The sequence below is a fragment of the Talpa occidentalis genome, unplaced genomic scaffold (genome assembly GCF_014898055.3).
Source record: "Talpa occidentalis isolate TD23 unplaced genomic scaffold, MPIMG_talOcc4v2.1 talOcc4.6, whole genome shotgun sequence".
In the NCBI taxonomy this organism is placed as follows: Eukaryota; Metazoa; Chordata; class Mammalia; order Eulipotyphla; family Talpidae; genus Talpa; species Talpa occidentalis.
Genome location: NW_023604972.1, coordinates 48936702 through 48960981, shown reverse-complemented (window position 1 = coordinate 48960981; position 24280 = coordinate 48936702). Strand labels below are relative to the sequence as shown.

General features: G+C 36.7%; 1 protein-coding gene across 10 annotated transcripts in view; it reads left to right on the top strand.

Moving 5' to 3' along the window:
* The window catches only part of RASGEF1B (RasGEF domain family member 1B), a 559061-nt gene that overhangs the window by 414911 nt on the left and 119870 nt on the right, over window positions 1-24280 (top strand). The window lies entirely within an intron of this gene.

The following is a 24280-nucleotide window of genomic DNA, read 5'->3' as shown; positions in this document are numbered from 1 at the left end:
GAGAACTCGATGGAAGAAAGAGGCTGTTTTTAGCAATTTATATTGTAGGAGAGGAAAAATATTTCAACACGTTAGTGTGAAATCTAGCCACAATTATACACTTGTCTAAATAATAACATCTGCCATACTTTTTACTTCAACTATCTTATAGAATGAAAGATTTTTACCTGTAGAGTAGAAATTATAGTTTTTCCTGAACTGCTACTTGTCTGAACCTGAAAATCCCATCCTTCTATCTCACTGGGAAGTGCAGAGAAACCAACAGTTTAGATTGTGGACTCTCGGGCTGCCAGTCTACCTGGGTTCAAATCCTAGCTCTGCTATTTACTGGTGTCAGGAGGCACAGGAAATCATCCTGTACTCCAATGGGTTCTTCTAGGCTAGGAAATAGACAAACCAGCGTTAGTGGGGGTTGATAAAAGAAAACATCAAAAAGAAGTCTGATGATAACAAATCTACTTCTTGTACACATAGGAGATAGCCAGCATGACCGAGTCATTCCCCACATGACTTCTGATGCCATCTTAAATAGCTTAACTAAGACAGAGAAAGGGGAGGCGAAACTGAAGGTCAATTAGGGACATGGAAAGCACAGTAGATGAAAGTATGCAGATCAAACTCTCAAACTCTGCCTTCTCCACTGAAAAGAGGCCAGAAGTTTAGGTTTTCTGGCCCACGCCCTTACAGAAGTTTATATGTAAATATATTTTTTAAGTATATGTAAATATATTTTTTCATAAGTAACCCTTCACCTAGCCTTCAAAGCTCCTCCCATGAAATCAGCCTTTCTATAAAAAGCCTTATTTTTTGGTGGCAGATTTTCAGTGCGATACACTGGCTTTATGACTTTGAAAAAGTCACCTATAAAAAGGATATCATAATAGTACCTGCCCCAAAGGGCTGTCACAAGGATGAAATAATTTAATAAAAATCCACAAGAGCAAGGATTTTTTTAAAGCTATTTTGTTGACATGCATCCAGCCAATCGGTAAATTATGTAAATAAATTGAGTAAAAGAATAAATGAAAAACAAACCCTGTGGTAAAATGAGAGAAATACATCTCCAGTTTGCTCATCTCAAGACATGGGAGCTGGAGAAGTGGCTGTTGTATGTCTAGAAAAAAAACAAAACTCTGGTGAGTATGTCCATAACCCTTTCTGGGCACAGTGTAACGTGAGGACCATGGTCTTCCTGGGACACCTCCCTCCTTCCTGCCTCCTGCTACTGCAGGGCATCTGTGGACCACAAGCCAGCCACTGACTCGGATGAAACAGTCATTGGAGGGGCTAGTCAAAAGCTAACAAAAATTCTTTCATTGGGGCTTTTCTCTCCATCTCTCCGTGGTATAGATACCTGTTGGCAGAACCAGAGTTTTTGCAGTTTTTGAAAGGAAATGAATATTTTCCTGGCTAATTCCTGGTCATTTTGCTTTGGCTGCAAGTCCTGCCAAGGCAGCTGTCTGCAGAGTGTGAAACCCCTGCTGAACAGGAAGCCTCCTGCTCGTGCTGTCAACGCAGCTGACGTTTTGCAGGCATAGCAGGGAGCAGCCCAAGCTTCTTGGGATGAAGTTTCTGTACTTTGTGTTCAGTGGGGACTGCACTTCCTCTCTGCTGACTTCAGTTCTAAGTGAGAGGAGTATCATTTCACCCAAAGATTAAAATGATAAATAAACAAAACACATCCTGAAGGTCACAAAATGTGACAACTGCACCAGCATTCATGTCCTTGTCCCACTGCGGTTCCTTCCAGTCCTGCCTATTTTGAATTTGCTTATATATAGGGCTCTAAATAGACCATTGCTTTATGGTGACTGAGAAGTCATTTCTAAGACTGAGGTTAGAAGTCAATGAAGCCCTTAGGGGTTTCTCTTGACTAAACTTCATTTCAACCCAATGGACAATCCTTAGTTGACTCAGTGTTTCCTAGACCTGATCAGAAATACTAACAGAGGTCTAGAGATGGTAGGGAGTAACTTTTGGAATGTTTTTCAGAGACTGGAAGGAAATCAAGTGCAGTATGAAAGCAAGTGCACTGCTGGTTCAGTGATATTATCTATGTGATTCTCCTGTCCCTCCCCTGCCAGGGCAGAGGGATCAGATCTGTTTAGTGACACCAGGACTGTCTTTGACTGAGTGGCATTGGTACCAAAAGATAATCTTGCTTTGTTTTCTCACATTAGCTCTACTTCTTTTTTTTTTTTAAGATTTATATATTTATGCATACAAGAGCTGGGGTACAGGCCAGAGGTGCGGAGGGGCAGGGTAAGAGGATTCACCAGAGAAGAGTGGGGAACAGAACAGCCAGATTGACTGAAATACACTGCTGAAGGAGCAGCGGGCAAGTCAGGAGAGGAATGCTGCACCCTGTGGGTTGCTCCCTGGCTGGCCAGGAATTCATGCTGCAGTGGCTGTGGATAGCTCCATAGATTGTGTCTTAACCCTTGCGCCACCAGGAAGCCCCCCACATTAGCTTTACTTCTGGGCTTAAAATACTGTCTGTAAAATCCTGCAACCAATTAATTTTGTAATCAACTCTGTTATCCATTCATCTGGAGGGGGAAAATGATGCTGAAAATGTAAACACAATGAAATTTGAATTATAAGGGTCACTGGCATTGTTTTGAGTGAAACTACAGTTTATCAGTCCTGAATCCAAGCGCTCTTCCTCACTAGCAAAAGACACTGTTTGTTGATAGGCTGCAAGCTAGAACCAGATGATGTTTCTCCCCGCCATACTATGGTGCCCCAAGTTGACCCAAGAGCCAACATTGCTATGGAGGGAGGAAGTTCTTGTAAAAGATCTCAGTTGGAAAACAAAGGATTCCAATATGAGATCATAACAGAAAAAAAAAAAAAACCTTGGATTCAACTCCAACCTTAAAATAAATGATAACTCTTTTCCTTAATGGTTTTGATTAGAGGGTAGAACAAAGGAGGGGAAGTTCTTGGGGCAGAGAAGGAGAAGTCAGAGAAATCTCTTTGGACAGCCGACAAGCAAGCCTGGAATGTGTGATGATACACCTTCAGAACGAGAGAAGTTGCATGTTTTATTTTACATAATTGAAGTCAGCACCTTTTGAATGGAGCATACAAATTTATGTAAATAAGAATGCAAATGTTAAAAATATGTGTCTTGGGATTTCCAGGGGATGACCTGGCAGCTTTGTCTTCCTCGTCTTTGCAGCTGCTTAAATATCGTGTGGTGAAAGCTTGAGATGAGCTTATTTCCCCAAATCCCATAATGTCTTAGCTAGAGGACATTCTTTGTAATTTATAGGAGATACTCCAGAGAATGAATGAAGACAGAGTACTTTAATGTATTTGACAGTAAACATGTTGCCCCTAAGAGGTTGCACTGGCTAACAGTAAATGTAAGAAGGATTTCAGGATTTCAATAAATTAATGCAGATCCAAAGTCAACTATTGAAAGGAAATTAAATAATGATGATGGAGACAAAAATAGGGATTTAGGAAGATTGGTAATATGAGAGGGTGATATAAAATTCAATTACTAGACTCTCCCACACAAAATTTTCACTGGTGTTACTGGCAAGACACAAGAGACTGGGCTGAAGAAGCATTATTTCAACTCAGCCAGTGATCTTGCCAAGTCAAAACAATCCAGTGAGGGCCTCCCCTGGTGTCGCAGCAGTTGGGCTCTGGGCTGAGAGGCCCGCGGCCTCTGCGGCGCCGGTTCGTTCCAGTAAACTGCACAGAACACATAAGCAGCAGGAGATGTTTGGGAGTCAGGGCTGCCCATGACCAGAGCTATTGCCAACCTGCCTTTCTCAAAAGAAAGGCAGGTACACTTTTCCTCTATCAAAAGAAATGTAACTTTAATGTCCTATTTCATTTAACCAGAAGGAAATGGAGAGATAAACCACCTTGAAGGATAACGACAGGGCAAACAAGGTTTCATTGGCCTTCGTATTTCTGGGTGAGTGGAGGGGAAGCTGGAGGAACAAGGTGGAAGTAACTGGATAAACAACAGATAAAAAGAAAGGAACTGGTGAACTCAGAATTATCAAAATATAGAGCTGCTTTATTTCAAAGTTAGGAGGCATTTGTGGGAAGAAAAGAAATAGAGGTGTCCCTTTTTACAGATTAATCTTTAGCTCATTCATTATTTAACCTCATCATTATTTTTCTTACCAAAGGAAAGTTTAACTTAGCAAACAGGGGTCATTTTAAGAATAGTCTTTCAGGTCTGGTCTGTTGAGAACATTAAACATTATGATATTATTATAGCAAGGCTGGGTCTGGATAGATAGCACTAATTCTATGAGAAGTGAGTTATTGCTAATATTTAAGGCTTTCAGTCATCCAAAAATATGAAGAAGCCAACCCACAAATTAGTCTCTGGTCTACTGCTGCTTCTGAAAAAAGTACCCAAAGTCAGATATAGAATAATCAGCCAATAATAATAATTCTTAACAGGAGCAAGCCACTGCAATTATTACAGTGGAAAAAAAAAACATAATTTTAATTTTTGAGTGAATTATTTTCAAATTAAGTTATTTTCAAATTTTCTCCTCTTTCTAAAATAATGGAAGTTCTAGTTGGGCTTATGTCCAGCCAAGTAAAGAACACATTTTCAGCCTTCCTTGCAGCTAGATAAAGCTATATGAGATGGTGGCTAGTGGAATGTGGCCTACTGTATTTAGCTAAACACAAAGATTTTTTAAAAAAATTAATACCACTACCACTGTCCTATAAATATTAATTCATCAGGAAATATATACATTCCCATCTATATATTTCCTAAACTTAGATTCCTGGATTCTCACTACCACCCAAACATTAGGGCCATTGGAAGGAATTCAGCTGTGTAAGAAATGCTGCCTGCTACACAAAGACACGAAGTCTGTCCATCCCAATGTTCCTAACAGGCAAGATGGCTTTATAAATAAGTTTGATAAACAATGAAGTGTTGGTCTAGGATTTTACAAATATGTTTAAACCAATGATAGTTCAATTTATGTCTCCATGTAAACATATAAAAATATTCAGTGCCAGCTCCCAAAATGTACAGAAAATAAATGAAATTTGAATAATTAATAAAATATTAATATTAATATTAATTAAACATTAATATTAATATTAATTAAAATATAAATAAAATAAAATATTTTGTTAGGTTTATAAAATTTATTAATCTGAAAGAAGTTGCTTATATACTATAAAAATGGGAAATAAACAAAAATCCTTGTTGATTTGATTTTGCTTACTGCTTGTCTATATATAAAGGCTGGACTACATGGTACAATATGTATGGACTAAATGCAGAGACACATCATGATGTACTTTATGTTAAAATATCAGATAAATATTTTCTTAACAGTGCTCACATACCCATAATCTCTAGACCCTTGCCATTTGGAACTGCACCAGTGTCAAAGGTCACAGGGTCATATTTGCTGTATAGCACAATTGCTTATCCTTTTCTTGTCTCAATGTACTGACTCTTTTTTGCTAACATTACCCCAATTTTTTTCCCCTATAATCTAGCTAAAAGACATCAAATGACACTTCTGATGGAAAATATTAAGTAGTCTGCATGGTCTGTTATCAGAGTAAAAAGAAACTATTTTGCCCCACTTGGAGGAATGGAAAAAAGGAGGACCTAAGATAGCCATACGGTGCATACTGTCTCGATTCACATAGATCTAAAAAATAATATCACTAAACTCTGAACAGCAGCACTACAGAACTATCATCAGAATTAATTCAGTATTTATGTGTTTTTGCTACCTTTTCAATTCACTGTGTGTCCTTGAGAAAACCAAAGGAAGCCCTTCTTGGAAATGTTGCATGCTTATCATTCTATGCAGTCAAGCATCCATTAAGAAATAAACAGGCAGGCCTCCCCGGTGGCGCAGCGGTTGAGCGCTGGGCTGCCAAGCTGCCTGCAGCCTCTGCAGCGCCGGTTAGATCCCCGGCCACTGGCGAGGGTCCCACATGGCGTACAGACCTCTCCTGCCGCGCCCACTGCTCCCCTCAGCAATGTACTTCGGTCCTTCTGCCTGTTCTGCTCCCCGCTCTGGCTCTGGTGAATTCTCTCACCCTCCTGCGCTTCTGATTGTACCCAGTGCTTGTATAAATAAATAAATAAATCTTAAAGAAAAAAAAAAAAGAAATAAACAGGCATTGAATGCCTTCCATGTATGAAGCAGTATGCTATAAACAGTAATCCTGAACAATTTGGTATAAACAATAATGGCAATAATAATTATTATAATAGCTACTATTTTTTGAGAACTCTGTGCCAAACACTAACATAAATTCTTCAAATCCAGATGAAGCCTTGAACTTGTTCAAGGTCACAGAACTAACAAATAGTAACGTTGGTTTGCAAACCCAGGTATGCCTGACTCAAGAACCTATCTGTTAACCACCTGCTGGGGAGATTTTTTAGGGGGTTGATCTCTTTTCTATTCCTAGTTGAAATATAATCAAAGTTTCCTGAAAGAACCAGTGGATGCCAAAAAAGGTATGACCTGGCTTATATTGTGGGTCACTCTGACTACAGTTAGCCAACCTTAGATTTTCATTTTCCAAAAGGTCCCAGTTAAAAATAGCAACCTGAGCAAGTGGGAAATAATGTGTGAGCATGCAGCATTAGGTTGTCCCTTTAAAGGAAGTTTCTTTACAAAGAACTTTAAAGGGAGTGTGAACTGCAAAGACATCACCATGAGATTACTCAGATCAAAATAGTATTCTTCAGAAGCTATTCCATATATTTTGGTGTCCCAATTATCTTTTTTTGGGGAGACAAAGACTTCATGCTCACATAATCTATGAGGCTGTGCATGTAATTTTAAGAACTTTAACAACTGATGGATAGAGTCAGTGGTATTATTAAATATCATTAAAGTTCGATTGAAAGAAATAATCACCAAAAAAGACAAGAGTAGAGCTAAAATCACACACCACAGTGCCTGTTAAGTTTTTCATATAGGCAGTTTGGATGCCTGGTAAAATAAATGAGTATGAATGAAGTGAACAGAGAGCAGATTGCATAAAAGTTTATGGTCTGAAGAGTAGGGAGGTAATTAGTGGTGCGATGAACTCCCCGATTGTGTCTATGTTTTTAAAGGTCATTTCCTGCATTTTATGGGAGATGGGGAATTACATTGGGGCCCCCTTAGAACTTTGCTTTTAGAACTGTTGTGAACATTTATTTCAGCCTACCCTACTTTAGGATTGGTTGATTGCATGTCTGTCTTTTGCAGAGACTTGTAATCTCCTCGACTGGGAGCTCAGGGGAGACAGGATTGTGACTTAGTCATTATTTATATCCCCTAAGCACCACACATAATTCTTTCCATATAGTAGCTGCTTGTTAAAAAGGAGAGGGAAATGGTAGAAAAAGAAAGGGGAAATTTTTCTCATACTGTATTTGAGATTGTTGTTTTCTGTACCTGGATTCAGGCTGCTTTAAATTAAATGCCTTCTGAAACCTCCCTAACAAATAGCTTAGTGAAAAATTCAACTTTACCTTAAAAGATACTTACTTACAGGAGAATTTAAACGTCTCTATTCATTTGCAAAAGAAAGGCACTGCAATTTTTACCCTAAGGACTTTCTAAGGAAATCAGTGATGAGACATGTTGACATTAAAATGAAATAGAAAAAAAAAAAGAGAGAGAGAAAACGTTCTCATGCTTGTGGCATGGAAGTTGTTTCCTTCCTTTACTGCATCAGTGAAAGTGATCTTGCCAACGTCCTAAATGCCAGAGTACATTTCAGTTCTTGGACTTGATTCAATTGACCTCTTTTGAAAGTTGTTCCTCTTTTGGCCTTTGTGAGAGCGACCGTTTTAATTTTTATCTGACATTCTTGGTCTCTTTTGCTATCGTCCTTCAATAATACTCCAAATTTGTTTTCCAGTGTTTCATTACAGGTACGTGTAAAAAAATAATGAACTTCCTCTCCTTGAGCATTTTCCATATTTTCTGTTTCATTTGCTCAGCATTTCAAAACTAGTGGGTTAGCTGCTCTGTTCTGTCTTTGGATTCCCTTGCTCTATAAATGTTCCTTTTCCTTCTAAGGTTCCTATCTTATGCCCAACAAACCAAGCCAGATACTTTATGTCGTCCTTAATTCTTCCCACTTTCTCACCCATGCAGTCACTAACCCAGTTCAGATGGTTCTAAATCCTTGGCATCTCTCCATTCTGATTGCTGTAATTAAGGTCTTCATCATCTTATCTAGTTATTAATGAGCACTCACCTGTTTCGCTATCTCACTCTCACCTTATTTTCAATACCTCATCAATCCCACTCCCACTACAGAGTTATCCTTCCAAATTGCAAATATGATCAAGTTACTTATTTGACAAAGAGGTGGAATGGCTTCCCATTCATTCATAGATGCATTGTCTAAATCTCACTCAAAATGAAATGGGGAATGTATGAAATATCTACCCCCAACTTCAGCTCCCAAGTGGTAAGGCCCTCCAATTGTACACATGACTCTGCCTTTGGGCATGCTGTTCCTCCGACTTGTTCCTCCTAATCCCCCTCTTCTTTTTCAAAATGTATCCTACAGTTCACTTCCACATCTCCTCTGCCTTCCTACAACTTCTATTCTGAGTTAAAACTATAGTTTGTGTTTCCTATTACAGTGTTCCTCTCACTTTGTTGAAATTATTGGCTTGTATTTCTGTCTCCTCTTAGTAATGGAACATATTTCTTATCTTTATTCCTGAATGTGTGACACAATCTGTGGCACGTGCCACAGAATGGTTCAGAATGGCACCGAATTGTCCAGAAACCCTGTCTGTACTATTGAATACCCTGTCTAGGCATCTCATTACACATCTAGAATTTGGAACCCATTCAAATTCACATTTCAGAACTTATCTCCTCACACATTTCTAGGATTCTCTTGGTCAGTGTACCTGATTGTAACCTTTATTAAAAAGAAAAATAAAACCCTCCTCACCCATAGTTAATGCCCATATTTATGCTGGAGCTCATTATAAGAAAATGAAAGATGTTCATCAATTAATGACAGTGAAGATAGTGCTTTGGTTAATGTGAACTATTAACTGATAACAATAGGATGATTCAAAAGGTGGGTATATTATCCATTTAGGTTATTGTATCAGATCCATTTATTAAACAGAATTGCAGTGAGAGTTAGAACTGCCTGCTGTGCCTTGAGAAGGCAAGAGTGATCCTGGTCAACATTTCCAGATGTTGTCTGTACAGAGAGAAGGAAAACAGCTACTGGCTTCATTTTGGACTTTTGATTTAAGGTCAATCACAAAATAAATATAGGCCTTTTGTACATTGCACATACCTAATCACACCAAGTGTGAAAAGATAGAGTTTTATGAATAGGAATTTACTTGTCCCAAAAATAAGTGTTTATAACAGTAAAATATACTCTTTAGTTTTAGTTAGTACTGTTAATTAAAAAAAAACACTTTAGTGTTATACTTCCTTTTTAATAGATGAAATACAAAAAAATTAAGAATCCTCCCACACCTTTGTTTCAGCATAGAACTTCTCTTAATATGAGAAAAGCCTACATTTATAATTATATCATCAAAAAAGTTTTATTAAATATAGTAGATGGATATTATTTGCTCAATATTTCTAAGTATTCTGGGGCATACTAAAGTTATTCCTGTCTTAAAGGATATAAAATGACTTACTCTGCTTTGAAAGGTAATTTAAATGTCCGATGCTTAAGTCTATCCCACAAATACCTGTCAAAATTCCTGTGAATAGAGGGAGGTTCAAGAGAGCTTTCTATCCCTAGAGGCAATTCATTTTATATTTATTTTTTAAGGTTTATTTATTTATACATACAAGAGCTAGGGTACAGGCCAGAGATGCAGGGGGTGAGAGGATCCACCAGAGACAGAGTGGGGAACAGAACGGGCAGACTGACTGAAATACACTGCTGAGGGGAGCAGCGGGCGAGACAGAGACGTCTGCCTCACCATGTGGGTTTCTCCCTGGCTGGCCAGTGATCGAACTCGTGCTGCAGGGGCTGTGGATTGCTTCACAGTACAGTGTTTAATCCCTTGCTCCACCTAGGAGGCCCTTATTTTATATTTATATAATTCTTATTATTAATGACAATAAATACAATTTACTCAGTGCTTGCCATTCAGCTAAGAATTTTATCTTCTAAATCCTACTTAATCTTTATCACAACCTTATAAAATGGTGCTATTGTTACTTCCAGTTTACAGATGAGGGGGAAATTGAGGTTCAGTGAAGTTGGGTACTGTCCAACATCACACAGCTGGTAATTTGAAGACAGGCTTTCACTACATAGTCTGCATTCTTCAACAGTGCACAATTGCAACCTGTCTAACTCAATTTCTTCCCTATGTCGGCCAGAAATCTACCTCCTTCTAGTTTCTACTCATGCATCCTAAATCTTTTTTTTTTTTTGGTCCTAAAGTACAGCTTTTTAAAAAATATTTTATTTTATATAATTCTTACATCATTTTTCATCTTTGCACAATGTATGCATTTTCATTATGGTTATATTCCCCATACAATTGCACCACCCCCTTATTTTGACTCAAGTCCTTCCTCTCCCCGCCCCGCCCTACACTCACCCCATAGTGTGTCTCTGGTTTATAGTTGCTTGTTGATTTTGATTTTTACTTTGTATTGATTAGTCTTTTTCCTGGTCTCTTATTTAAGTTTTCTAAATTCCTCCTATGAGTGAGACCATCTGGTATTTTTCTTTTTCTTTCTGGCTTATTTCGCTGAGCATGATCCCTTCCAGCGCCATCCATGTTGCTGCAAACTGCATGTGTTTATCTTTTTTGATTGCTGAGTAATATTCCATGGTATATATGTACCACATCTTCTTGATCCAGTCATCTATCTTTGGGCATTTGGGTTGTTTCCATAGCTTAGCTATTGGAAATAGTGCAGCTATAAACATAGGGGTGCAGGTGCCCTTTGGAATTAATGTTTCTGTGGCCTTTAGGTAAATACCTAGGAGTGGAATTGCTGGATCATATGGCAGCTCTATGTTTAGCAGGTCAAGAAATCTCCACACAGCTCTCCATAGTGGTTAGACCAGTTTGCACTCCCACCAGCAGTGCAGGAGAGTTCCTTTTTCTCCACAACCTCACCAACATTTGTTGTTGCTAGTTTTTTTTTAATATGTGCCATTCTCACTGGTGTGAGATGGTACCTCATTATAGTTTTGATTTGCATTTCCCTGATTACAAGTGATGTTGAACATTTTTTCATATGCCTGTTGGCCATTTCATGCATCCTAAATCTTCTGAGATGACACTAAACCTGTCCAGTATTTTCCACATGCTATCTCTTCAAACAGTTGAAGAAACTATGACCCTATTAGTCAGTTTTTCTACTGGATACACAATTGAATGTCCTACTTTTCTCATGTGAGATAGCTTCTAGACCCTTCAGTATCATGATCACTGACCCCCAGACAAATTCATTTTATGGTCTTATGTATTTAACACAGCATAAAATCAAATTAGTTTTGTTGGAAGACCAGATAAACAAGGTTGAATTATTAACCAGAGTCTCTAATTGTTTGGCATATATGTTGATAGACTTTATCTCTGTTGTCCTATATTAACAGAGTTGTATTTTTGAGCATATGTTTAGATCTTTGTACTTATAACAGTTGTATTTTGTCTTAATAGCATGGTTAATTATTCACCAATCTTAAATTCTCTAGGAATTTTTTTAGGATCAAGATTCTGCCATCATTTTTTTCCCTCCTTATATTCTTTAGTGTTTGCCATGTATTAAGCTACCCCAGATTTTATGGGTTAAAATAACAATTTGGCTACTAATTCCATGTGTCAATTCTTAGCCTGGGTTCAGTTTAGTGGTTGTTTTGAACTTGACTAGGTTCAGTCATGTCTCTGTGATCAACTTCTAGGTTACCTGAGGGCTAGTGGCTCTAGAAGAACCTTAGATGTGAGGACTTGTTTCTGAGCTACATGGTTTCTCAGCCTCCAACAGACTAGCTTGAACATGACTACATGTTAGAAGAGGGATCCCAAGACAACAAATAAAACCAAGAAAGACTCTGTGATTTTAATTTCAGGACAGGGATACCATAATTTTCCCTGTATTTGATTGGCCAAAGTAAGTTCCTTGCCAGGAACCCCAAAAGCTGAGGAAATAGATGTGATCTCTTAATAAGAGGAGCTTTACCAAATTCCTAGATCTAGGAAAGCATGGAAGATGTTATTGAAAACAAAGACATTTCAAAATCTACCACACTCTTAGATCATGAAATTTGTAGATTCTATAAGCGTGTCATCAAAATTATCCTTAAAAAATTCATAGGAATTACAATTTCATAGGGTCTAAAATAAATTCCTAATATATTATGCTATTTTTCTCTTATAATCTATTTAGAAAACAACAGCAAATGAACTGCAACCATAAAAGAAAAAAAATACATGCTAAACTGTACCATTTCAAAAGGGGCTTAGTTTAAAGAACAAAGAGATCAATAAAGCCACCACCAATAACATGCTTGAAGACAAGTTTAAACTTGATTTGGCTTTGAAAAAAAGGCTAGAATCTATATTGGGAAAGAGACATGAAAAAAGCGTTCAGCTTAGGGGTTAGCATGTACACAAGTAGACAGAGAGAATGGGCTGGAGTGACAATATTGAGGATTACTACTAAAAAAATAAGTGATAGGAGAAAGGGTGGTAGGTTGTGAGGTATTTATAATGAAAGAACTTAAAGGTAGGAAACTGAAGTTGAATTTGACTTTGTAAGTTGTGGTGAACTATGGGTGGTTCTCAAGCAAAAAAATAATGTACTAAAATTTTTTGTACAAACTGCCTAGCATTCATTTGAATGAGACAGGCTGGGACTCACTCAGGGAACCTTTGAGAAATGTCTTAAAGCTTATTCATCTCCAAAATAATTACCCTGCCAAAAGTTTGTTTCCGACAACTTAGAGAGCAAACAGAAGCTGCCAACATCTAGAAAGAGGTAAACATGTTCTTTTTCATAAAGTGGAAGAAAAGGAAATGCAACTACTTCTGCTTAAGTTTGAGTCATTATGTCATGTGTGCAGATTTTTCAGTGTTATTTCCCTTACTGGCAAAATGATGGTTTGCAAAAGCAAAAAACGGACATTTTCAAGATTTAAAAATTTAGCGATTGAGCAAAACTTTGAGTAATCACAAAAGTCTTAGTTTTCCTTTTAGTATAAAAGTGCTATTTATTGTAAAAGGATGTAACAGACACCCAAACCTGCATGCATATTCTCTCAGTCTGAATCCTTCTGTAAATTATGAAATCTCTCCCAAGCCAGTATTTCAAGCTGAGGAAACTGAGAGTATTGGGAAATTATTAAATATTTGGAACCAATTAGGGATCCCCTCAGGAAAGTCCTCTAACGGGTCACAATTCCATCATAAGCACATATTATAAAAACCATCTTGACTACTTGTCTGGAGACTTTCCAAAATACATCCTTTTTAAAAGAAATCAGTTTAAATCCTCATCTCCATTGGACAATGAAGTGAATTCAAGATTGACCCAAGATTTAAACCTTAACAAGAAACATAAACAATAAAATCCTGGGAAATATTGAATGATCTGATATTGTAACAGACTTTTAAGCTTAAAAAATTAGAATTCTAGTATACAAATTTAATTGATACAATTATTAAGGATTCTAATTTGTTAGCTCAAATGTTGATTAGGCATTTTAGAAAGGATAGATTATGCTGAAAATTCTTGCAACCACTAATTAATTTTTTCATCACTAAAAGGGGGACACTCAGATAGATATCCCACAACATGAAGCAAAAGGAGAGTCACCACAGTAATTATGACCTATCCTCCCCGCTCCCCATTAAATCTGAAATTTATTAAATCTAAATCAACTACCACTTGAAAGAATATTCAGAGGATAGAGAGACATGGTAAATCACATCACAAAGATATAATCATCCAAATCCAGAATGTAGGATATTCCTTAGGACAAATGACCCAGTTTCTTCAATAAGAAAATAACATGAGAGTATAAAAAGGGAGGTGAAATCTCTGTGTCACATCAACCAAATATAGCACATGGTCCTACTTAAATATGTACTCAGAAATCCAATTCTGAAATGACATTTAATAAAGAAACAGAGGAAACTGAGCCTGACTGGATATTAAATATCAAGTAATTATTGTTTAGATGTTGATGGGTGTGTTGATTGCTGTTTGAAAAACTACTCAATTAGAGATATAGTCTTTTTTTTCCTTTTTTAATTTTTTATTTTTTTTTTAGTTTTTACATCATTGTTCATTTTTAAACAACATTTGCTTCCCCCCACTCCCTCAGGCGTAGTCCCCATAGAGTTTCCTTCACCAATGCACCCGTGCACCATCACCTCGGTCCCCTGTGCTCCTCTCTCCCTCCCTCTGATGCCTCTCCCTCCTCCTCCCCTGCAGGATGTTAGAGATATATTCTAAAGTGCTTATATGTGAGTGACATGGCATTGTATCTAAAGTTAATTTTAAAACAGAACAGAAAAGAACAGTGAGGGGAAGGGATAGAATAGAGGAAACAATAATTATAGGATGTTTATCATTTTTGTGGTAACTAATGAGTACATGAGATTCTTTATAATAGTCTCTATTTTTGTGTACACTTGAAAATATTCATATTATTTGAACATTGTTGGAAAAAAATCATGATATCATATGTGATCAATATATCCTACACCATAAATAAAATTAAGACTTTCTATTCCTCCTTAAACAGCAGACTGTGACTATAAAATATTAGTTACAGATATGGCATACAAGTAGTTAACATCCTTTTCATACTCACACATGCATAAGCGTTTAAACATAAAAGTTGATAGGGAAGATACTAAGAATTCAATACTTAAGTGATATAAAACTCAAAGGGAGAAATGCAAATTACTTAAAATAGCCTCTTAGAAATAACGATTAAAAGCAAGTTGAAATTTTTTGAATTGCCAAAGGAAGCTATTCTCTAGAACATATTTGCCTTTTATACCCTGGAAAATAATCATTTCCTATGATCAATAAAGAAATAAAAAAAATAGTAGCAGCCTCTTTATTAAATGCCAAGAACGTGTCATGTGCTATACAATAAGGACTGTTTTTGGAAAGGCTTTCTAACATGTCTTCAGCATTGATGAAATCCTGGCCAAGAATCCTCCTGGCGCTGAAGAGATAATGAGTCAAAGAAATGAACTTGGGAGAGGGTGATGACAAGAAAGGGTTTTACCAGGTTCTTCTAGGGGGGTTGACAATCTTTATTTGGTTGATTGCCATATGTATAACTGGCTCAAATTGTACTTATAAATTTCATGTCCCTTTTTGTAAATGAGTTATATTTCACAATATAATTCTTCTTTTTTGAAGTGAACTCCAACAAGCTTGGAGTTGCTGTATGTGTGTAGTTGTCCTGAATCACCCTGAGCGACAGAGAGAGGCATAACTGCCTTGGAATGAAGTCCAGCATGGGAGTGACCTGAGGCTCTATAATGGTAGAAACTGCCTCCCCTGGGAGGAGCTCTTAACTAATATTTGGCTATTGGGCTTCTCCAGGGGCATTTTTGGCTGTTGGAGGAGTGTTCACCTCCAGAACTATCCTAATTTTAGAATATACCAGGAAAACCCAAGAATCCCCTGAGAAGTTGTTTCTTTTTAAAATCCCATCCACATGGGATATTTTCTAATGACCAGAGAGTTCCAGGTATATTCTATGTGAAGATGCTGCATCAGGACTTTCTTGGAATGGGCAGACTCTACAATGATTTTTGAATGATGAAGATGGATTTATTCTTAATTATTTTCATTCTTCCTCATTATGGTTAATTTGGAAAATTCAGGGGAGGTCCAAAGGAAACAAAAATCTCCACAATACAAAGATTACTATATTTAACACTTTGGTGTATTTTCTTTCTATTTATATATACATTTGTGTTATCTAACAGATTATTCAACTTTTGCAGTTTTCTTTACAATAAGTTTTAACATTGCACAAGCATTTTACAATGTCATTACATAGATTTCAAAAATCTCAACTTTGATAACTTCATAATTTTAATTTTTGGATGTATCACTGTAGCTTAAATTATTATTTTTTAAACAACAAAATAGTTCCAGACATTTTGGTGGCTTAATTATAAGCAATCCTAAAATAAATGCTGAACAAACTTATACATGAATTTGTTTATGTTTCTCTATTTACATTTTATAATTATTTATAGAGATTATAAAAGTTGGAAACTTCAAAATTTTTCACATAGTCTATCTAATTACATGTGAAAAGGTTGTTCAGTCTATGTTTCTACTAGCAGTATATAAAAATGCCAGTTTCACCCTACCTCTGTCAGTTTGAATATTATCATTTTTAATCATTGCTAGTATAAATCATGGCACCCCTTTTTTTATTAGCTAGTATTTGTTTACCTTCAGGGTTGATTTTTGTATTTCTGCTTCTGCTCAGATAGGTTCCTATCGTGAATCCATTTCTCCACTGAAACTTCAGTAATTTTATACTGGCTTTTTAAGTAAATGTGTGATACAGAGGAAAATATATGGAAATACACGAAATCATGAATGTTTACAATCCCTCCATCTTTCCTCCTCTCTCTTTCCCATTTCCCATTCCTCTTCTCATAAGATGTTGAGCCCTTATCTCTGCTGATTAGGCTGAAGTGTGGCTGGGAAAACACAGAGTAGGTTGACATACATAAGAAAATCACAGACCTTATATGAAAAGATAAGACATGGAATATGGAGATTTATCAGACCCCCTTATTTTGGGGGGGGGCAGTTTTGAAAATAACAAGAAGTGGGAGACAGCACTAGAGGGAGAGAGAAATAAAAGGCCAGAATGGGTAGCAGGTGTGGAGACAAGATAATAAGAAATAGGAGCAACTGCTCTGATTGATGAAGCTGTGACGAGGCAAACAAAGAGGATTTTTCATAGATTTTACTGTTTTATGCGGTGAAATCTCATGTTTGCTGCTCCTTCTGCCCTTGAAAACAAAACCAAAACATCTTCAATAAAGTAGCTAATTACTCGCCAAGGTTGTGGAGCTGGATTTGTTTCCTTTGGATAACACATCCAAAGGATGTGGGCTAGGATAGGCCTTCAGAGCCTAAGTTTATTATTAAGATTAAACTCACACACACACACTCTCTATATATAAATGTATGTATATATGTATGTATAATCACATTATATATCTATATATTATATACATTATATAAGATATACATTATATATTGTATAATATATGAATAAATGTAATCCCAACAAATATATTCCCCTATTGACTGTTTAATTTTGTGAGAATTTTCACAGGTATTTTAGGAGACAGAAATAGCAACCTACAAAACTTAGGCTGAAAGCCAGTCCTCTCCTATCTGGGAAAGATATTTATTTTAACCAAATATGTAGCATTAGACACAGAACACATTGAGGTTGGGAGATCACTCTCTGACCAAGCTGATAAATTAGGTCAACGGAGGTAACTGATTGTTATAACCAGAGAGACGATTCATATACAATTGTATCATTATAATGCTTTTTAAAATTAAAATAAATTTCAAATTAAAATAAATATCTATAGCTATATATCTCTCTATACGGTTAAGTTTGTGTGTATGTGTATGTGTGGCACAATATTATCATCTTTCTTTTTGTCCAGTTTTCCTGTGACCTCAACACTTATATTTAATACTTAGATAATCACAGATTGTGATGTAGAGGATGAGGTGAGGAAACAATAGCTTATTTTTTAAATTATACAGTTTATTCTAGCATTTCATTTCTTCCCTGTTAGCATGTGAAACTCACTTTGACATATATCATTTTCTAAGAAGTATGTCTTTTCTTGTCTAGTAGCATGCTATACTGATTTTTGAAGGCTTATAGCACCTTTTGATAATCTCAGTACTTTTCAGTTATTTCAGATATGTTCTAAAAAATTAAAAACTTTATCAATCATACACTAAACCTATAAATTACTTTGCAAAGACTTGACATCTTTGTCACATTTGTTCATCACAGTCAGGATAAGGAATATCTCCTTCTTTGTTCCATAAAAAAAATGCTGTAATTTTTCTTTTTGTAAGGTACCATTCAATTTTTATTCAAAGTTATTGCTATATATTTTATGTGTTTTATTGATGTTATTTATTTTAAAGATTTATTTATGTATATAAGATCTGGGGTGTAGGCCAGAGGTTCAGGGGATAGTGGGGGTGAGAGGATTCACCGCATACAGAATAGGGAGCAGAACAGGAGGATTGGCTGAAATACACTGCTGAGGGGAGCAGTGGGCATGACAGGAGAGGTCTGCTGCACCGCGTCAGTTAGCTCCCTGGCCGGGTATTGAAGTCATGGTGCAGTGGCTGCTGATAGCTCCCTAATGCTGACCTTAATCCCTTGCATCAACAGGGAGGCCCTGGATATTTATTTTGAATTTGATCAATTTGCTGAACTTTTTATTCTAATTTCTAATTTTATTAATCTCTTTTATTTGTTAATTGTCCTGGAGTTTTCTAAACAGAGATTTATACTATCAATAACTAGAAATAAAATATCAGAAAAGAACTAAAGTTAATTTTATTTCTTCTGTTTTGATTGTAGGGGTTTGCAAAACAAATTTTATATAATTTTGAAAAAGAATAGCCAGCTCATAACTAACCTCGGAACACTAGCAACATACTTATTTATTTATTTATTTATTTTTAAAGATTTATTTATTCATGCATACAAGAACTGGGGTACAGGCCAGAGATGCGGGGGACGGTGTGTGTGAGAGGATTCACCAGAGACAGAGTGAGAAACAGAACAGGCAAACTGAGTGAAATACACTGCTGAGGGGAGCAGCGGGCGAGACAGGAGAGGTCTGCTGTGCCATGTGGGTTTCTCTCTGGCCAGCCTGGAATCGAACTCATGCTGCAGAGGCTGTAGATTGCTTCATAGTGTGGCGCTTAACTCCTTGTGCCACCAGGGAGGCCCAACATACCTATTTAATAAAGAAATGATAATAATTTCCATTAAGATCACTTTTATTGCAGATAGTTCAAGAACATCATTCAATATTTTTACTGACTTAGTGATGAAGTCATCATTAATTCAGAATACATTTAATCTTGAGGAAATAGGTAACACACCAATAATACCATTTTTCATAAGGGAACCAAAATATGGGGTGATGAAATTTCCTAGGGCCAAATAGGTAGGATTTGAATCCAAGTCTGTGATATTCCAGATCTGTTCACTAGACCTTTTGCTTATTGCCTTTCCAGCAAAAGAAAAACATTTTATTTGTACATTGTCTAAAATTTAATTGAATGCTTTTATCACAGTTTCTCAAAACTAACCTTTGAGTTGAGTGGGCCCATAATCACTCCTAAATAAGACTACACAGCAAATCTTTAAGTTCTTTATAAGTAGCTTACTACATCAAGATGTCATCCATTTCCTGAAAAAAGGTAAGGTACAGCACTCAAAGAATCAGAGATGTCCCTACTGCTCTAATTACTCCTGTGTGTTCTCTGGCTATTTGTGCTTGAAAATATTGAGTTAGTAAGTTTTGTGAAAGGACTGTTGTGAGTTTAAGTCCTTGGGAGACACCCAGCTAGAAAGATTCATTCTACTATGCTAGAAAGGAGTGTTACAGGAGAATTTTCAACTGATTATGTGGATAAAATTTGTGTAAGAAGTGGTGGTACTTTTGCCCCCAATTTCCAAGCCTGTGAAAAGCATACGTATTTGATATTATATTTTGAAACTGGGGTCCAGATTCTCCCAATGTTTTACCCAGCCATCTGTGAGGTGGTAGCATTTCTACATTTCTTATAAAGGACAATCATGGATAGTAGAATGAAAATCTAAGCTTAGAGCCTAGGTACATGTATTGTTTCCTTGTGCCTAACCTGCTCATCTGGACTTCACAGTGGTGGCCTTTATCCCAGATTTTCTTGTCCTGTGACTAAGATCAGGTTGGGGTGAGGCTATGACAGCCTTGTTCTGAATTACAATGGCATGGGGAAGCTGGAAAATACCCACTGTGCCCTCATAAAGGTATCTATAATGGGTTCAGTTTGAAAAATCATACTCAGGGCTTTTTGAAGGGAGGCTGGATTTCTCCATGCTGAATTCTACTAACTAAACAGGTGTAGGAGTGTGTGTGTGTCTGTGTGTGTGTGTGTTTTGCCACTTCTAGTAGGCAAAAGGATTTTTGAAAGAATGTTGGAGGTCTCTGGGCAATCACAGGCCTTAGATTTCTTAATGTCATAGTACCTTTGGAGTAATTTTAATCGCATTAACAATAATCAATTTTGTTTTCACTTAGATTTCTTATACAATGTATCCATGCTATGAAATACTAGTTAGTCACTAAAAACATGTATTTAAGAATATAGAAAAATAGGGCCTCCCCGGTGGCGCAGCGGTTGAGCGCTGGGTAGAGAAGCTGCCCGCAGCCTCTGCAGCGCCGGTTCAATCCCAGGCGTTGGTTCGATCCCCGGCTGCCGGGTGAGGGTCCCACATGGCACGCCGACCTCTCCTGCCGCCCTCTGCTCCCCTCAGCAGTGTACTTTGGTCCTTCTACCTGTTCTGCTCCCTGCTCTGGCTCTGGTGAATTCTCTCACCCTCCTGCTTTCCTGACTGTACCCAGTGCATGTATAAATAAATACATAAATCTTAAAAAAAAAAAAAAACTTTAAAAAAAAAGAATATAGAAAAATAGTCAATAAAATATGTCATTTCAAATTTAAATAGTTTGGGTCTTTGTCGCCAGAGTTTGGTTCTTTGACCAAGTCAGAGAACAGGAACTTCAAGTACATTTCTGACATGTCACAAGTACCAAAATGAAGGAATCAAGGGCAGGTAGATCCCTTGGAAATTGAATCTGGAAAATCACTGAGCATAAGGCTCCTTTCTTGGGCTATTAGATTTCCCTGTTCATCCTTTTCCCTGCATGCCTTCTCCATCTTTCTGTCTACCATGCAACCCTCTCTCCTTAAACATCATTTTTGCTGCCTCATAACCATATGCATATGGTCCAAAATGCTTCTATTACATGAACTCACATTTTTTTCATCTCAGCTTCATTACTCACTAGCTTCAACTCTCAGTCTCTCAATTCCAAATTCCAAAACAGATGAGCTCAAGGTGACTTTTTGAGTCAGACCACAACTCATAAGTGCTTAGTCAATCTAACACTGGGATACCCTTGACTCAGGTGGTCAGAGAGGTCAAGTTACAGTCTGCACACTGAGACTAAAGTCCTAGTTCTACGTGAGATGAGTCATAAATGTGTCTAGTACTTAAATACTATATGGGAGTTTGTGTGGATAGAAAACAGAATTAAGGAACTAAACCAGACTCTCAGCAATCATTGACTCTGAGCAGTGATATTACAAAGATTCCTTTTTCTTCATTTTGTCTAATTTTCCTTCAGTGAACACACCATTTTATAATCACTATTTTATGATACAAACATAATAAACTTCTAAATATTTTAAAAAGAATGATGATGTTAAAAAAGACCTCAGGATGATATAATTCAGCACCACTGCAATTTTTAAAAGTTGAAACTACATCTGAAACCTATATAATGCTCTACACCAATGTCACTTCAATTAAAAATATTGTTGAAGTTTAAACAGGCACACACGGATTAAGAGACTTAACCACAGTTACAGAGCAAGGGAGTAGCTAAGCCCCAAGTTTCCTGACTTATTCCTGAGTGACTTCAGCTGCATGTCTGACTGCTATGTCTGAACCCTATGGGATAAACACCTCTGATTGCAAGTCTGATCCTGTAGGTAGCGGACCTTTGAGTGTGAGGTCTAACTGTAAACTATGTTCTAAACCTTTTGAACTTGGGTAAGTTTGTTAACATAATACCTAGTTGACTTGAAACAGACCTCTAATCCCCAGGCTTCATTAAACCATCATTTTGCTATGAGCTATAGTTTGCTAAGGGCTTCTACTTACACACTCCAAAGTCTCAGATCTGCTCTATATTAACATAATACCAACAGTTGAAAAGCAAAGGAGAAATCTGGGAATTTCCCTATGTGAAGTACAATCTCTCTATACTTCCGCCAGTCTCTCTACGCTGGTGGTTTTGGCTTCCTTTCCTCCAGTGTGTTTTCTCTTGGTGGACTGACATGATCTCCTAAGAAGAGAATAAAGTCTTTGGGGGCGAGAATGAAAGAGTCTGGGAGGGGCAGAAAATTTAGAAGTCTCTGAAGGTTTCTTTCACAAACAGGACTTCAAACTGAAGTTTGAAACTGGCTCCTGCTAAACCTGGAGGAAACAAAAGCCCTTAGGGATTTCGTCACTACTGGGCATCAAAATGCTCAGAGGTAATCTCTGCTCTCAGGCACTTATGGTCTGTAAATTCCCCTTGCATCTAGCCTCAGAATAGATCAAGAAAAGTTTCAGGTGGAAGTCTCTGGACCATTTAGTATTTATTTCGCTGTTAAATTAGAAGAGGATGAGCTAATGTGATGTATGTCACGTGAATGACAAAAACTCAAGATTTTAAAAGTCTGTGATGAGAGCTTGAAAAAGTATTCCAAAAAAATAAGAAAAAAATTTGAATATAAATAAATATAAAGTTCTAAACTAGAACAAGCACAAATTAACCATACCAAAAAATATAGGCCAATTGTTGTTTAATAGTAATTGACATACAACAACTTTGAATTGTCCATTATTTTCAGGGTTAATGAGTCACACATGACGAAGACAATCAAAATAGAAAACAATGTCTGAAATTTTTTTTTAGGTTTTAGTATTTTGTTAGGGAAAATGTCATAAGCAAACTGGAACAAACCCAAATAGGGAGAAGGATCTGTAAACCATGGCTGAGGGAATCAGGAATATTTATCTTGAATAAGGTTATTTGGTTTTGGAGGAGGGGATAGGAGGAATGTATATAGTAATGGTTTACAAATGCTTGAAGGAATTTCATGGAATTAGAGGTTTTTGATAAAGAACAAAGTAGTTGAATTTATAGGCGACAAAATTCAGTTCAATATGAGAATCTTTATAATGATTAGAACTATTTCCAAACAAAATGAGCAAAGCAGGATATTCTGTTTTTAGATGAGTATAAATAAAAGTTAAAGAATGTACTTGATGTTGAAGTTTCACCTAAGACTCATTCTATTCATCTGTGTATTAAAAACATATTGATCATGTGAATCAATATTTTTCTTTTTAGCTGTCTTCTGCATTAACTTTGTTAGTTTGAGGTAGATATTGAGAAAATTGGTATATTAAAATGACTTAAAATAGCACCCAAACACTAGTAGCCAGGGTTGCCCCATATATTCCTTAAGTAATGAGTTTGCTTGCAATTTGTGGGGGTGCTACAAGAGCTCTAAAATGCTTACAATTCTCTGCACAAATATTTATTCCACATCTGCCATGTATAAGGCAGGCCTTGTGTCAGAGTCCAGGATACAAACATGAAAAAGACATGCTCCCTAGGTCACAGTTATATCTAAAATTAAAACCCTTAATAATGTATACAATGGCTTGTTCTTAATGCTAAAAAGAGCAGCTGTCTTCAATTCTTTCTGAATTAATGCCCACCCCCCCGCATTTTGTTCTACGCTTTGTCAACTGTAGTTGTTTAAGTATACCTTGGTGAACAGCCTTGAATATTTTCGTAACTTTTAGTTGAAATCTTTCAACATATGCAAGTGAAGAAGATGGCTTTGTGACATTCTATTTAAATGAAATAAGAAAACAAATAAGTGTGTTTGTCTATGCTGTCTCTGAACATCTAGCAGGTTTGTTCAGTACTTATATCTAAGGTCTCTTCTTGTCTTACAAGTTGAGCAGGTGAATTCTCTAATAATTAGAGTCCCTTTAGACAATTAGATCTGAAGTGTTCCACAGTTGCTGTGTAAGCAGACATTGGCCTGCATTTAGTATTAAGATCAAAAAAGAGTTAAATGAGAGGTTAATGGCATACAACCAGTTTTTTTTTTTTTTTAACTTCTGCTTAGACATGAGGCAACTGGCAAATTAGGTTCCAGTGTTATTTGCTCCTTGACTACTTTGCAACAAGCTGCTTTCCTGGAGTTTTTTTCAAAATGACATCATATTGGAAAGAAAAGCAAACTTTAAAATAAAGTAGCATTTAATTTCCTCAAACTACGAAAATCTCTCTGTGTTTATAGGTTGGGGGTGGGTAGGATTAGGGGATCCTTGACCAAGTCTAATCATAGACTTTGGGGACTGAAATGTGATCCTTTTCAGAAAAAAAAAA